This window comes from Pristis pectinata, chromosome 20 (assembly GCF_009764475.1).
Source record: "Pristis pectinata isolate sPriPec2 chromosome 20, sPriPec2.1.pri, whole genome shotgun sequence".
Classification (NCBI taxonomy): domain Eukaryota; kingdom Metazoa; phylum Chordata; class Chondrichthyes; order Rhinopristiformes; family Pristidae; genus Pristis; species Pristis pectinata.
In genome coordinates this window covers 11,729,563-11,743,468 of record NC_067424.1, presented here as the reverse complement: position 1 = coordinate 11,743,468, position 13,906 = coordinate 11,729,563, and positions in this window count along the sequence as shown.

The following is a 13,906-nucleotide window of genomic DNA, read 5'->3' as shown; positions in this document are numbered from 1 at the left end:
GCTTCAATATAACTGCCCAATCTTAACCTTCAAATGATTTACTGTCATTGAGACCCCAGCGCCAACATCCTGAGGGTCACCACTGACCAGAGACTCAACTAGGTAAGCCACATGCAGACCATGACCAAAAGATCAGATTAGATGCAGGGCATCCTGCAGCAAGCAACTCGCTTCCTGACACCCTGAACCTTTTCCGCCATTTACAGGGCAAGTCAGAACGACAATGAAAAATGTTGCACTTGCCTGAATTAACGCAGCTCTAACAATTCTCAAGAAACTTGACGCCATCCAGGATAAAACTGCCCACTTGATTGGCACTTCCTCAACCTCCATAAACATTTGTAACCTCTCCCATCAGTGCACTGACTCAAGGTACAAAATGCACCGTAGTTTTCTTTTCCATGTAAGCTACTCCGACAGCAACCCTCAAACTCATAAATTTTGCCACCAATGACAAGGCAGCAGGTGCATGGGAATATCTTCATCTACAGATTCGCCTCCAAGTCACCTACCATCCTGATTTGGAAATATATCACCGGTCTTTCATCACCACTGGTCTAAATCCTGGAACCCTCTACCTAACAGCACTGTGAATATCTTCACCTGAAGGATTGCAGTGGTTCACAAAGTTGTCTCTCCACCACCTGCTCAAAGGCAATTACAAATGGGCAGTTAATTTTGGCTTGTATCCCAAAAAATGAATAAATGATTGTAATTAATGCACAAGCCAATATTTAGCCACCGTTCCCTTCCATTTAAAAGCCTCACCTTAGATCATCTTTGTAAATCATCTGTCTGTAACTGTTTCTTCAAACTTCTTTAATGCATCAGTTCTAACTACCCACAATCCTCTCAGCTAAATTCCCTTCATCCTTTCTGCTGTGTTCTGACTGAGAGTCCGTCCCTGATGGCCACAATCATTGCTCAAACTCCTTTTTAACAGTGTCACCTTTTGTCAAAATCCTCAGCACTAGAATAAATTTCTCAACAAACAATCAAACTTGCTTTCCTCCCAGTGTCTTGTCATGGAAACAGGAGTGGAACTCCTTGCCACTTCGTTTGCAAACTTCACTGCCTGCAATATTGGCACTCATCTGCCGTCTTAAACATTCTTTCCTTCTGCCCAAGTCACCATGACTGCAGTCTGCACCATATGAATTCAAAATTAACTTCAGCAACCCACAAGGCTTCCGAACTTTTGATCTCCACCACCTCATAAGTTTATAGGTAGCAGGCACATGGGAACGGCACCATTTGCAGGTCTTGGAAAATATTCATTGTTCCTTCAGTCACTAGATCAAAATCGAAAACTGTCAATTGAGTACACTATCTGCACTTCCCACATGAACCACCATGGTTTACAAAGTTTGCTTGGCACATCCTTTAAGGACAATCAGGGATAGGCAAGTAAGTGCAGTCTTTACAAGAGACATCTCCTTCACAAGTGAACAGAAGAAAATCCAGACCCAAGCTATTTCCTATCCCACGCTCCCTTTATTCCCATAACTCGATGATGAGTTAACTTTTTGTACCTTAGCGAACCAATCTAGAGATCCTCAAATATTTTCTAACTAAATAATTTGCATGCAGATTTGAAAAGCTTTCTCCAATCAAATATTTGTCTCCTGCCTCCCCTATACTGGAATTATGCTTGATCAAATTCTTCACTTTATGACATCAACGCTGTTTTGCACTTTGGCTAGCAGTTGGTTGGTAATGTTTCAGGTATCTTCTTCCAAAACCATTCTGCCTAGCTACCTCACCTTCTAAAACCCTCTAACTCTTTTTTCTATTCATCTATACTTTGCAATATCTCACCAGTCCCCCAATTTTCACTTCCCATATGTGTCTGCCACTTGTGAACTGTTTTGGTTCTTACCTTTCTGATGAATGCAATATATAAACACATAAAACTGATTAAAAGGGAAGACCATCCAATTTATTAAATCAGCCGCATTTCCTAGGAGATGGAACTCAGTTTAAATAAAAACAAGACTGATGAACAAAAAAAATTCTGGAGAACTCCTCCTCTTGTTCAACAGATCACTTGAACCAAGTATTATCTATGAAGACATAGAAGGCAATCACAGCCTCTGTCAGGAAATGTTTGAGTTTCCTCTTGAAAGCTTACAGAGAGACATCACCACAACATCCCAAGGGTCACCACACTGCAAAAACAACGAACTGCCCAAGTTCCTACTCTTGTGAAGAAATTCATGTACACTGGCCTTTCCAATTTTGTTAAGCTGGAATAATCATCCAAAATAATGCATATAAATGTACGTTGCCATTCTCCGGTACATATGAGATTGTGTTCAGTAAGATGTGTCGTAACCAAATCTGAACTTGTCCTCACCCACCATAACCATGCCAAGGCTAGCTTTAACAACCCAACAATGGCTCTATATTGAACCACATTGTCAATCTCTAGTGCATTTGAGATTGCATTATTATGTATGATAATTCCACTTTAACAAAATTTCTTTACAACAGTAGGAACTTGAGTAATTCATCATTTCCTGGAGTATTGTGAGTCTTGGGATGTAGTGGGAGATGACACTGTGCAAGCCTTCGAGAGGGTTTTGGACCAATTCCTGACAGAGTTTACAATTGCCTTCTATAACACGAGTATCCTTGTGGATGATACTTTTTTGAAGTGAACTATTGAACTCGTTAAGACCCATTAAAAAAAAGTTTAATCTCTTTTTTTTCCATAATTGCTTTGTGCCTCAGCCCAAGCTGAATACAGGACTTCATGAAGAACAGAAGAATGGGGAAAATAGGGAAAGGAGGAAAGATAAGGCAAACAGGGACAAAGCTTTTAGAACAATCTTCCTGTTGTGAAAATTACACTCCAGAGACTGATTATGCATCAAATGAATTTCTCTTACATCAGTCAAGCTGCATGTTTTAGACCCAAATCTATTTCTGTTAACATTCATTAGTGTGCATTGTTCAGAGTCACTGTGGATGATTGATGCTTGAGTATCTTAGAGATCTATTCCAGCTGTCTATTAGCATGGTATTTTAAATTTATGATGGGATAAAAATATTGCTAAAGGTCTGAAAAAAGCTGCAGTAACTCCCAAATATGTGGGTAATATTTATGGATATTAACATAGCTAAAAACACATTTTGTGCAGGACCAACTTCAGAATCAGTCAGTCATGTATATGGCCTATTCTTATTGGCCATAGCTGGAACTACCAGGAAATTTATTAGACATGGGCCTTGGACAGTGTTACTAGTCTTTTGAGGACCAGTTATGTCTTTTTCCTAATGCACTTTACATCACTTGCATAACTGTTAGCTATGGAAAGCTACTCTCAGTGCTGTTTTATTCATCCTCTGTTTATCCCACAGGTTTTATTTCTGAACTCAGAAAATCCACAGACACTACTGTAATGGTGTCAGCTGTGGCTTACTGTTAACTTGCTCACCTCTGAGTGAGAGGTTTGTGGGTTTAAGACTAACAGACTTGAATGCATTGTGTTGGTTAATTCTTTGGTTCACAATTGAGTGAATGCTATTGGAGCAGCTATCTTTCATTTGAAAGGTTATACCAAGACCTTCTCTCCTCACTAACATAGTCATAAAAGATCCCATTCTGAAAAGGAGCTGATGTGTTGTGTCCGTTATCCTGAAAATATTTTTTTCCTCAAGTAATATCACATGAAAGTTTCCTGGTCACTACCTCATTTCTATTTGTACAAGTTCCCCTGTGTATAAATTGGTTGCTGCTTTTACTAGATTACATCAGTGAATACATCTCAAAATCTACTTAATTGACAACAAAGTATTTTGAGATGCCCAGAGGGTATCAAATGAACTAATTGTAAGTTTTATTTTTATATAGAAAAAATACTTCTTTTTACTTAGAACTTACAATGTAATTGTGATTATAGGCAATTATCAACAACTAGATGAAATTGATCTTCAGAGATGTAACCAAAAGTTTACATGGGTTTTAAGTAGGATGCTATGAAAGGATAAGTGTGTAGGGATAAAAGGACAACAGGACTTTGGGGGAAGGCAACCAGGGAGTAATTCCAAAACACTATATCAATAGCTGGGTCTTTAGCTACTAGTGATGCATCATGAACTCAAGAGTTTATGTCAAATTAATATTTCTAATTTCCACCACTAACATTGCATTTGTTATGATCAACAATTATGTAATGGAATAGCAGAACAAGATGACTTCAATTTCCAATATTCTTATTGATATGGTTTGGAAGGGCACTCATGAGCTTTGTACTACATAGATTTCTGAAGTCAATGGCAGACCATTGAACTAGGTGGGATTATACAATAGATTTATGATCATTTCAGTGCTAGCTCGTAAAATTACCAAAAGTTTTAAGTTCATTTCCACAATTTGCCTTGTTGAAATTTGTACCTACCTCCATTAGGTTACACATCCACCACCATTGTTGCTCAGTAAATGTGCAATAAGAAATTTCAGAACCTAGATTACTGAAGCAATTCTGCATGTTTGCAGCAGGAAACTCAAGTTCCAGGAGACAGTTCAGAGATGAGTTTTTGACCTTGGGTTGCTAATCCAGCACAAGATTATTCAACATGCCTACGTGCTTGCTTTGATTACAACTGGGGATGTTGGCCAGTGGTGGCTAGGGGCAGAAACATTCTTTTAAATAACTTACTGAGATGCTGTGTATGGAAACTATACCACATATCAATGTTGTAAAAAATTATGATAATCAATTTTAAAGAGAGTGAGAAACTACTGGGGCAATCACTCATCTAATGCCATCCACCCTGCAAAGTCAGGGCATGAGCTGTTATTTTCAGGATTTCATTCGTAATTTAACCATACTATTTTCCAGAATACAATCTCAATATCTCAAATCCTGAAGGCAATATTTATTTATTTTTCAGATCTATGTCTTGTTGATACCATGCACCGATTCGCATAGGCGATGCCCCAATTCACATTTGCCTGTTTCTGTGGACTCCATGGCCTCTGCAATTCTAAGGAAAAGAAGGAAAAACATGGCTCGGAACGGGAAACATCTGTGTAAAAATGGACAAAGGATTATGGTATACTCAGCCTGTCCCCACCGCACACAGTGGGGCAACTGTATTTCTTGGAATCCAACGTGATGCTCTTACCCCAAAAGAATAAACAAATCATCAGGGGTACAAGATTGTCAAATGCAGTCTATGTCCATCTAGAGAGAAAAACCTTCGTCCTGCAGATCAATTGGAGGGTGCATTAGCAACCTTCAGGAAATGGGTCAAGCTACAAGTTATATCATGATTACATGATTTACATAGACAGCTCCACAAAAGAAACACCACAAGCTTATTCAAAATGGTTTTACCATTTTCTCTCATTCTACCGATCCATGTATTTATAAGTGACAATGCAAGATATCCAAAATGTTTTGCATAGAATATAGGCTATGCTGAACTTTCACTTGCATCTTAAAAATCCTTTTAGAATATTTGAGTGAGGAGATGGTAGGGGGCATGGAATAGAGAAATTATGTTGCTGGTCCAGTAACTCAGAGGCCTGGATTAATGATCTGGACCCATCATAACCTGGAAAATATACGCTTTGATAATTAAATAAAATCTGGATTAAATAAGTGTCATCTATAATGACAACCATGAAAGTACCAGACTGTTGTAAAAATCCACCCAATTCATTAATGTCTTTTAAGATAAAATAAACCTGTTGTGACTTATATGACTGACAAAACAAAAGTGGTTGACTCTTAACTGCTCTTTGAAATAGCCTAATAAGCCAATTGATTGTACCAAATTTGTTTTGCGATGGAAAAGAAATGCTGTACCTTGCCAGCAAAGTTAACATCCAGAGAACATTTGGTCACTGCGAGTGTTAGTCAACACCCTGAAGGAATCCAATATGCCTGTACCAGCAATATTCAATTGCCACCAGTAAAGGAATTATAGGTGTGCTTGTTCCCTCTGAAATGAAGAGCTGTGATAGAGAACAGTACATAATCGTGATCAATTGGCAAAGCAGCAAAGAGGTTCCCTCCCTGCAGCAACTGAAAATGCTTAAATAAAATGAAATCAAGTTTTTGTTAACATCTCATCTTTTCTGCTGCTTGTAGAAGTGTCCAGAAGACTAACCTTTATTCCTGGGAGCTTTGCCAAGTTTTTTGGACATGTAATGCAGACTTTGTCAGACTGCACATTAAATGTTTTAAACTAGTCAATTATTATAATGATGCATTGAGGCTTTGACGTGATCTTGAGGTTCAAATGATGTTTATTATTGTTCAAGCATCATCTCTAGCAGGACTTACGATATCATTAAAACTGATTCCACCACCACAAGCCTTCCATCCCACTCCCAGCACTTACCCTTGATTACACTAGGTTTTGAATCAGCAGCACTCTCTCTCTCCAAATGAACTAGGCAACTTATAGCAATGATGCTGCAGCTCTCCCCCAGTTTCCTCATCCTAACATCTGATTTTTGAAACTAACAGAAAATCATTTTTTGCTGACGAACTGTTTTTTTAAGCTGGTAGACAGATTCACTAATCAGTATTCGTCAGATTCGGCACATACCATTTGCTACATTGGAACAGACTGCAGTGCTGGCTCCACATAACTTTCATTTTTCATGAGTTTGACAGGCCATAGGGCATCTCTGTTACCTGCGGAGCTGAGAAACTACTCAAATTGAATCATAAATTAATTTAAGTGAGTGGGTTCCCTTCAGCAAGGAAAGAATTTGAACTCTAAGATAATACTTTTTGAAGCATAATTTTCTTAGAGGTAGATTGGAAAGAGTCTCATGTGAAGCACAAACATTGGCAAAGATCAGTTAGATCAGATGGCCTATTTCTCTGCTGTAAATTCTGTAATGTGAGGCTCTTAGGGAACAAAGTAATCCAAGAAATAAAGCAACCTATAACAGTAAGCACTTGAGATAAATTCATTGTTCCACCCATTTCATATTTCTGGGATTATTACTTTCATGTGTGTAAAACCTTCACCCTTCCCTTTTTGCCACTATTCCTCTCCGCTTCCACTCCTGGGAGTTAGTATAGATACCAATTGTCCTTAAGTAACATATCCAATTGTCCATGAATCATATCTAAGTCAACAAAGAGGATCTTGCTATTTACAACATTTTCCTGTTTTTAATTCCCATACATTTAATGCTCAAAGTTATTGATTACAAGTAGAATAAAGCCAACTCTGATACTATTTTCACCTCATGCAATAAGGAATACCCAAGGAAAAGTTAGCTCAAATGTTTAAGGGATTTATTTACAAAAACTGATAACTCAGTATGTAATGATGACTATTTTGCACCAAAATTATTTGTTTAGCTTCCCAGCTGTTAGACAAAATTGGCAATACTGTTTGAATCTCGCCTTTTGCCCAAGGATACCAAGGCTAACTGTAGTGCACCAATTGGTATTGCTGAGATTAAGATAAATTAAAGAGCTGTACTGCTTGTAATGTCCTGGATATGATATTAATATAGTGCTACAAAGCTAGCTACATGCAATCTTTTTGAATATTTTTGTAAACATGTGTGATACAATGCATTATTATAGTCAACCTGACATTACACCCCAATTAGATCATAGTTTTAACTAAATTATGTTTTTTCCCTTTATAAAAGGACTAAAGCTGCTTAACACTAGAGGTCACCAAGTTCCTTGCAGTCACCATGACCACCAATTACATTTGTAATCACTATGATCACTGACAACAAACTTTGCAGTCACTATAATCATGGATTATGATGCATGCAGTCACTATGATCAATGCAGTATGCAACTAATGGCTACAGTATGTCTTCTTTATATAGTACTTGAAGGATTAACTAAGATAGCGAAATTGCACCCAAGCTCAGGGATTAGAGAAGGAAGATGTGTTAAATCACACAAATGAACAATACACGTATAACACATACATATGTAGTATGACATGAATGTAGATTTCCTGGTAATTAACTACAGATGTGTTTTCTTTAAAAAAAATCAATGGTAATAACATCATAGTTGTTAATCATAGAGTATGAATGTCATTCAACAGCAGACTGGAGAATAATAAATTTACAGCTTCAGCTTCATGTATGCCTTCTACAATAATAATAAAAAAAGATATAACAATCACCAAATGTGACATTATTACTGTTGTGGCTTTATAATCAATTACCCTAACCACATTTGGAATACTACATGCAATTTCAATCAAGGCCTTCAATTTCCCTGAATTGGGGGGATTGCATAACCTTTCAGATACCCATCCAACAGCCTCATGCTGATATCTTTAATAGATCCTTAATTTGCTGCAAAAGGAATAGAAGTTTATATTAGGATGAAGAACTGATTATTCAAACGTACAATTATGATGGGACCTTGTCCAATCATACAAGAAAATTGCATAAAATGAATAAATATACATTTAAATATATAAATATTCTTAATCCATGGCATTTTATTTTACCTATATGTAATAGTTTATGTTCTCTAGTATTATATTTCTAATCTAATTGATGGGAGGAGATACAATTACAAAATATGCACTCAAAATATTTTAATCTATAAAAAATGTCCCAATAGCTAGTAATTTACCATAATTTAGTTGAACATGTATCTACCAAAGAGAAATGGATAAGGCAGGATGTACATTTGCATTTACATTGAGGCAGTTCAGTAGAATGCCTAAAATTACAGCACATTTCATCCAACCAGGGGAAAAACAGAGAAAGGCTTACTTTATTTTACAATATCACAACATTAAGATTACTCATCCAACATATTAAAAATAACCCTAAAGTTGGTTCCCATTTCCAATTCTTAAATGATTCTAGTATTTTTATTCTATTCAATGTCTTGCGTGGAAATTTATCCCAGTCCCTTGAATATTCTACTTGCATACATGCCCTCCTTCAACATACATGTGGAGGTGTCATGTGAAATATCACTGATATAGAGATGGGCTGATTTTAAAACAACTTGTTTGATGAAAGCACACTAGTGGTTCCCACTAGTCTAAATAAATCTGACCCTCAGTCAATCCACGATGAATGTGATAGAACACATTGGGTATTACTTTGTTAATTAACAGGTGAGAGAATTCACGTAATTACATAGTAATGACAAAAAAATGTACAATACGATTTCAAATGCTAGATGGCATAGAGAGAAATTGGAAGTAGGAAGTGATTCAAAAACAAAGGTGAATGCAAATAACAAGAAATAGAAAATATCAATGTTGCTAATCTGATCCAATTTATTTTCCACTATATATACAAAGTATTCCAGTGATATCTAGAAGCCACAGCAGATAATGCAATTCTTGCAACCATAAGGTTTACCAGCTCCAACTTGCCCTCAAATGTATTTATTAGTACACTATTAGATACCAAAGTTTACCATTCCTATTTGTTGTACACTACATTAACTACTATTTCACTAAAATTATTATTTTACTCCTGCAGCAGAAGTAATATGATTAGGAATTGTATTCTCACCAACAATATGCATAGAATGCTATCTTTACAACAGTGAATTGTATTGGGCTAAGGCCATTAGATATTAGTTTAAAAATATCAACAGTGACAAAGTTTCAAAGTTAATTATTACAATTCCTTACAGCAGTTTCATCTTCATAATAGAAATATTCCAGAAATCTACCTTATTGAGAAGTACCGCTTGATTTATTCTTTTAAAAATCTGTATAATTTTACAGGAGTTCTGCACAAATATAGTCAATAGACTGCACTTTGTTAATTTCCTTTGATAAATCTCTCCACTATAGATCCTAGCCAGCTTACGTACTGTGGTGACAGTGCCCTCCTCAGGCTGGGAGAAAATCCTCCTGCATTTTTGGTCTTTTCCAAAGTGGAGAATTACAAATTCAGTCTGCTACAAAGAATTCTTGACTCAAGCTGCACAATTTCCCACAAACCTCTCATTTCCCTGCATGCAATAAAAATGGAGGACAATCAGCTTTTGATCTCACAAAGTATTTACAACCAGAAGTTGAAAAGTTATCTTAGGAAATAGACATGAGGGAAGGACATATTGGAGAAAAGTAGTACAATTTGAAGCCCTAACGTAATATGTATATTAACAATAAATAGCCTTATAATGAGAGTAGATAGTGTACATGTGTAAAGAGAGATATTTTAATATTTTATGTAAGAGGCCTCCTACATTTTAAAGTAAGTGGATATACTAGAGTAATAAAACAATTATGATAATGAGTTTACAATTCCTTTCATCATATCCCCAAAGTAATTCAGAGCCAGTTAATTACTATCAATGTATAACACAATGAAATACCAAGTTATGAATAGTGAACTGCCACATGTAACAATATGTCAAATGACCAGATAAACTGATTGACCAAGGCACTGGATGAACTTCACTACCCCACCACTGCCATTGGGTGTATACCTATTGCACCCAATATTACCTGGTGGCAGGCACAGTAGTGTAGCAGTTAGCGTGACGCTATTACAGCGCCAGCGACCCGGGTTCAATTCCAGCCGTTGTCTGTAAGGAGTTTGTACATTCTCCCCGTGTCTGCGTGGGTTTCCTCTGGGTGCTCCAGTTTCCTCCCACATTCCAAAGACGTATGGGTTAGGAAGTTGTGGGCATGCTATGTTGGCATCGGAAGTGTGGCGACACTTGTGGGCTGCCCCCAGAACACTCTACGCAAAAGATGCATTTCACTGTGTTTCGATGTACATGTGAATAATAAAGATATCTTATCTCTTACTCTTCTTAAAATTCTTTCTACTGCCTTAACAATTTGAAATCAGTAGTTTACTTCAGGCATTCTCTCTTTTGACTAAAATGAGCAAGTAATCTACTTTTCTAGTTTCCTGGATAAAAACTGGCCTATACAAAAAGGTCCAGTGCCAGGAGTAATTTTTGCTTATGTAAGAAAATATTGCCCAAGGGAAGGTAATGCCTAACTAATTCAACATACTATAGGGGTGTACCTGAAGGACTGTGCATGAAAGGTTTTGATTGTACTGAGTTTTACAGCCTTGTTCGAAATGTAAATCTATGATGAGGAAGACCAATAAAATTATATATATTTAAGCAGAGAGACTACAAATAATATTTCTTGCATCTCACCCTCATTTAGACAATATTATAATTTCATATATTATTTTATATTTACAACAGTGGTTATTTGCATACATATTCAATGGAATCAAGTTAGGTTTTTGTAACATTTTACACAAATTATGAATTTGCCAATACATTCATCTACATTGCTCACCATTGTCACATAGTTGAGTTGTCACTGGAGGATACAGGTATTTAGCAAAATAGCCTGAGATTACATTATAAAAATGTGAATGGAATGCAATGTCTAAAAGGATACCGCAAATAGATACAATAGCAACATTCAAGTGATTAGACAAAACCTGAAGTGGACTTAAAAGGAGAAAGACCTAGGGATCAGGTCATCTTGCATATTCCAACCAAAACTTGACACAGGCATAAAAGGCCTCTTTCCGTACCATGACTGTATGATAACAGACTTCTCAGGATGGCTGCGGCATTGAAGCCCCGTAAAACTGACAAACTAGTTATTATGCTGAATCAGTTCACCCCGCCCCCCCCCCCCCCCACAAAGACCTTCATTGAGTTTCATTCTGGATGGCTATGTCTTTTAAATAAATTCCAAGAAAGGAGTCTTGATTTACATAGGTGGATCAACAACAGGATGGAGTAATAAATAACGCATACTTTTAGTTTAAAGAGCTAATATTTTCCTGTTGGGTTTCATTTATTTTTAAGAAAGAAGATGCTTAATTCCATTGGATTTGAGTTGACCTTTAGCTGAGTGCAACATTTAGTCAGCAGAGAGTGATGTTACCCAATGTGCGCTTGAAGAATCTTAGCACCAGTATATGTAACAATGCACAGACAACAATAACATTAGGCTTGTGATAATTACAGCATCCTTTTCAGCATCACCTGAAATAAATGTAATTGGGGGTTCAGCAAGGTATCTGAATAATATAACAATTTTTCAGAATAGATATTGCAGTATTAAATGCAAGAATCTCAACAACAGGTATACAATGAAAGATAGGTAGGTCACAAGCTTTGATTAATATAAATCATATCTGATATCTAAAGGCCAGCACATCACAATCTGAATCTGTATGCAAGACTTCTGCAAAGGAATTTTCAGTTAAAATTTTAAATTACTGACACATCAGATTTTCAACATACAGTTAGTCATATTACTTACTAATCTAAAAAATTACACACACTAGTAATTCAAATTATCACATAAATCAATATTCTTAAAAGTACTAGAGGCAAGATGAGGAATTTCTTTTATGTTTCATACTGCTGTGATCTGAAATACACAACCTGAAAAGGCTGATGGCAGATTCAATAGCAATATTAAAAAGGAATACTTCAGGACTATGAAGAGAGAAGTGAAAGTGGAATTCATTACATCTTCCAAGAAGATTCTGGCTCTGGCATAATATACTGTATATTTTCTATGAGTCACACTACATTAAAACATCAATGGGTATCTGGAATTGAAATGCGCCATGTGGTCAATTACACAGAATCAAATGGTTATTCAAGAGGCTACAATCTAATTCAAGCACCTGTATCAATAAGAGACAAGTAGGGATAAGTTGCAGGCTGTAACTTAGCATTACGATTTGGCTGACTGGGTCAGAACATTCCTCTCCTTTGCTATTATGTCATGGCATCCTGTACATCTATCAGAAACGCTAGACAGCCTTGGTTTGGGAGATCATCCAAATGACACCATCATTGATAATGCAGCACTTTGTCAATACTGCACTAGGAATTTCTAGTCTCATCATTGTTAGAGCTGTTAGTTGTATTTGTCTCAAGTCCCTGGCGTGGAAAACCTTCAGACTCAGAGGCAGGTGTGCTCCCAACCGAACCACAGTAAGACAGATCTTTAACTATTAACTGGTTGGCAGATTCCTCCATTGGGAGGCTATGTTTACTTCGATACTCAGACCTCATTAACATGCTACTACTGAACTGCATGTCCCATACAAGCTGCAGGATGGCACAATATCAAGAGCTTGCAGGCTAACCAAGCTGATAGATATGTAGTAGGAGGTGGGAATGGATCAAAAGATTATGTTGGCGACTGAGCGCAGAGTCAAAGGGAAGAAGCCTACAGCATAGAACTTGTACTTCTATAAACCGTTCAAAGGTAATTTTAAAACACCTTCAGAGCTTCCACACTACCTTGATTTCAACTTTGCCACTCCATTGTTTCTGTCAGGGATAGGACTTAAATCACCTCTTATATTTCAACATGGCTGAGCTAACAAGAGAAAAGATGCAAATGTGGGAAATATGAAATATTTTTTTTAAAAGCAATGGAAATGCACAATGAATACACTCTTAAAATGTGTAGCGAGCTTCTTCTGCTTATATTTTCAATGCTAGATGGACTGATTGCTAATATTAAATAAACAACTTTTAAAGGGTACTTGAAATAATGATTAAATAAAAGTCTGGGGCCTTATTTAGTTCAGATCTACTGCATAAATAAAGCACACCTACAACATTAAATGCATTTCAATGACGAATTAAAAAATAAAATGCTTTTGTGCAACTTTTGGCTATTGGCAATCAGTCAAAGAACAAACGTGCAGGTAATTTTGACAACAGCAGGTACTATTAATCTTACCATTATGTTGTGAGAAAAATACGGCCCACTGATTGATACGCAGTTTCAAAAACTGTAACAAAGAAGTTGGCTTCAAAAAAGAAACCAAGTTATATTTCACCAGAATCGTCACTGGTGATAATTTGAAATGAAAATGTAACGCTGTTGTAACCATCTGAAGACGACGAATAACTTGTTTTATGTTTGTGTTTGGCATACAAATATTTTTGTATTT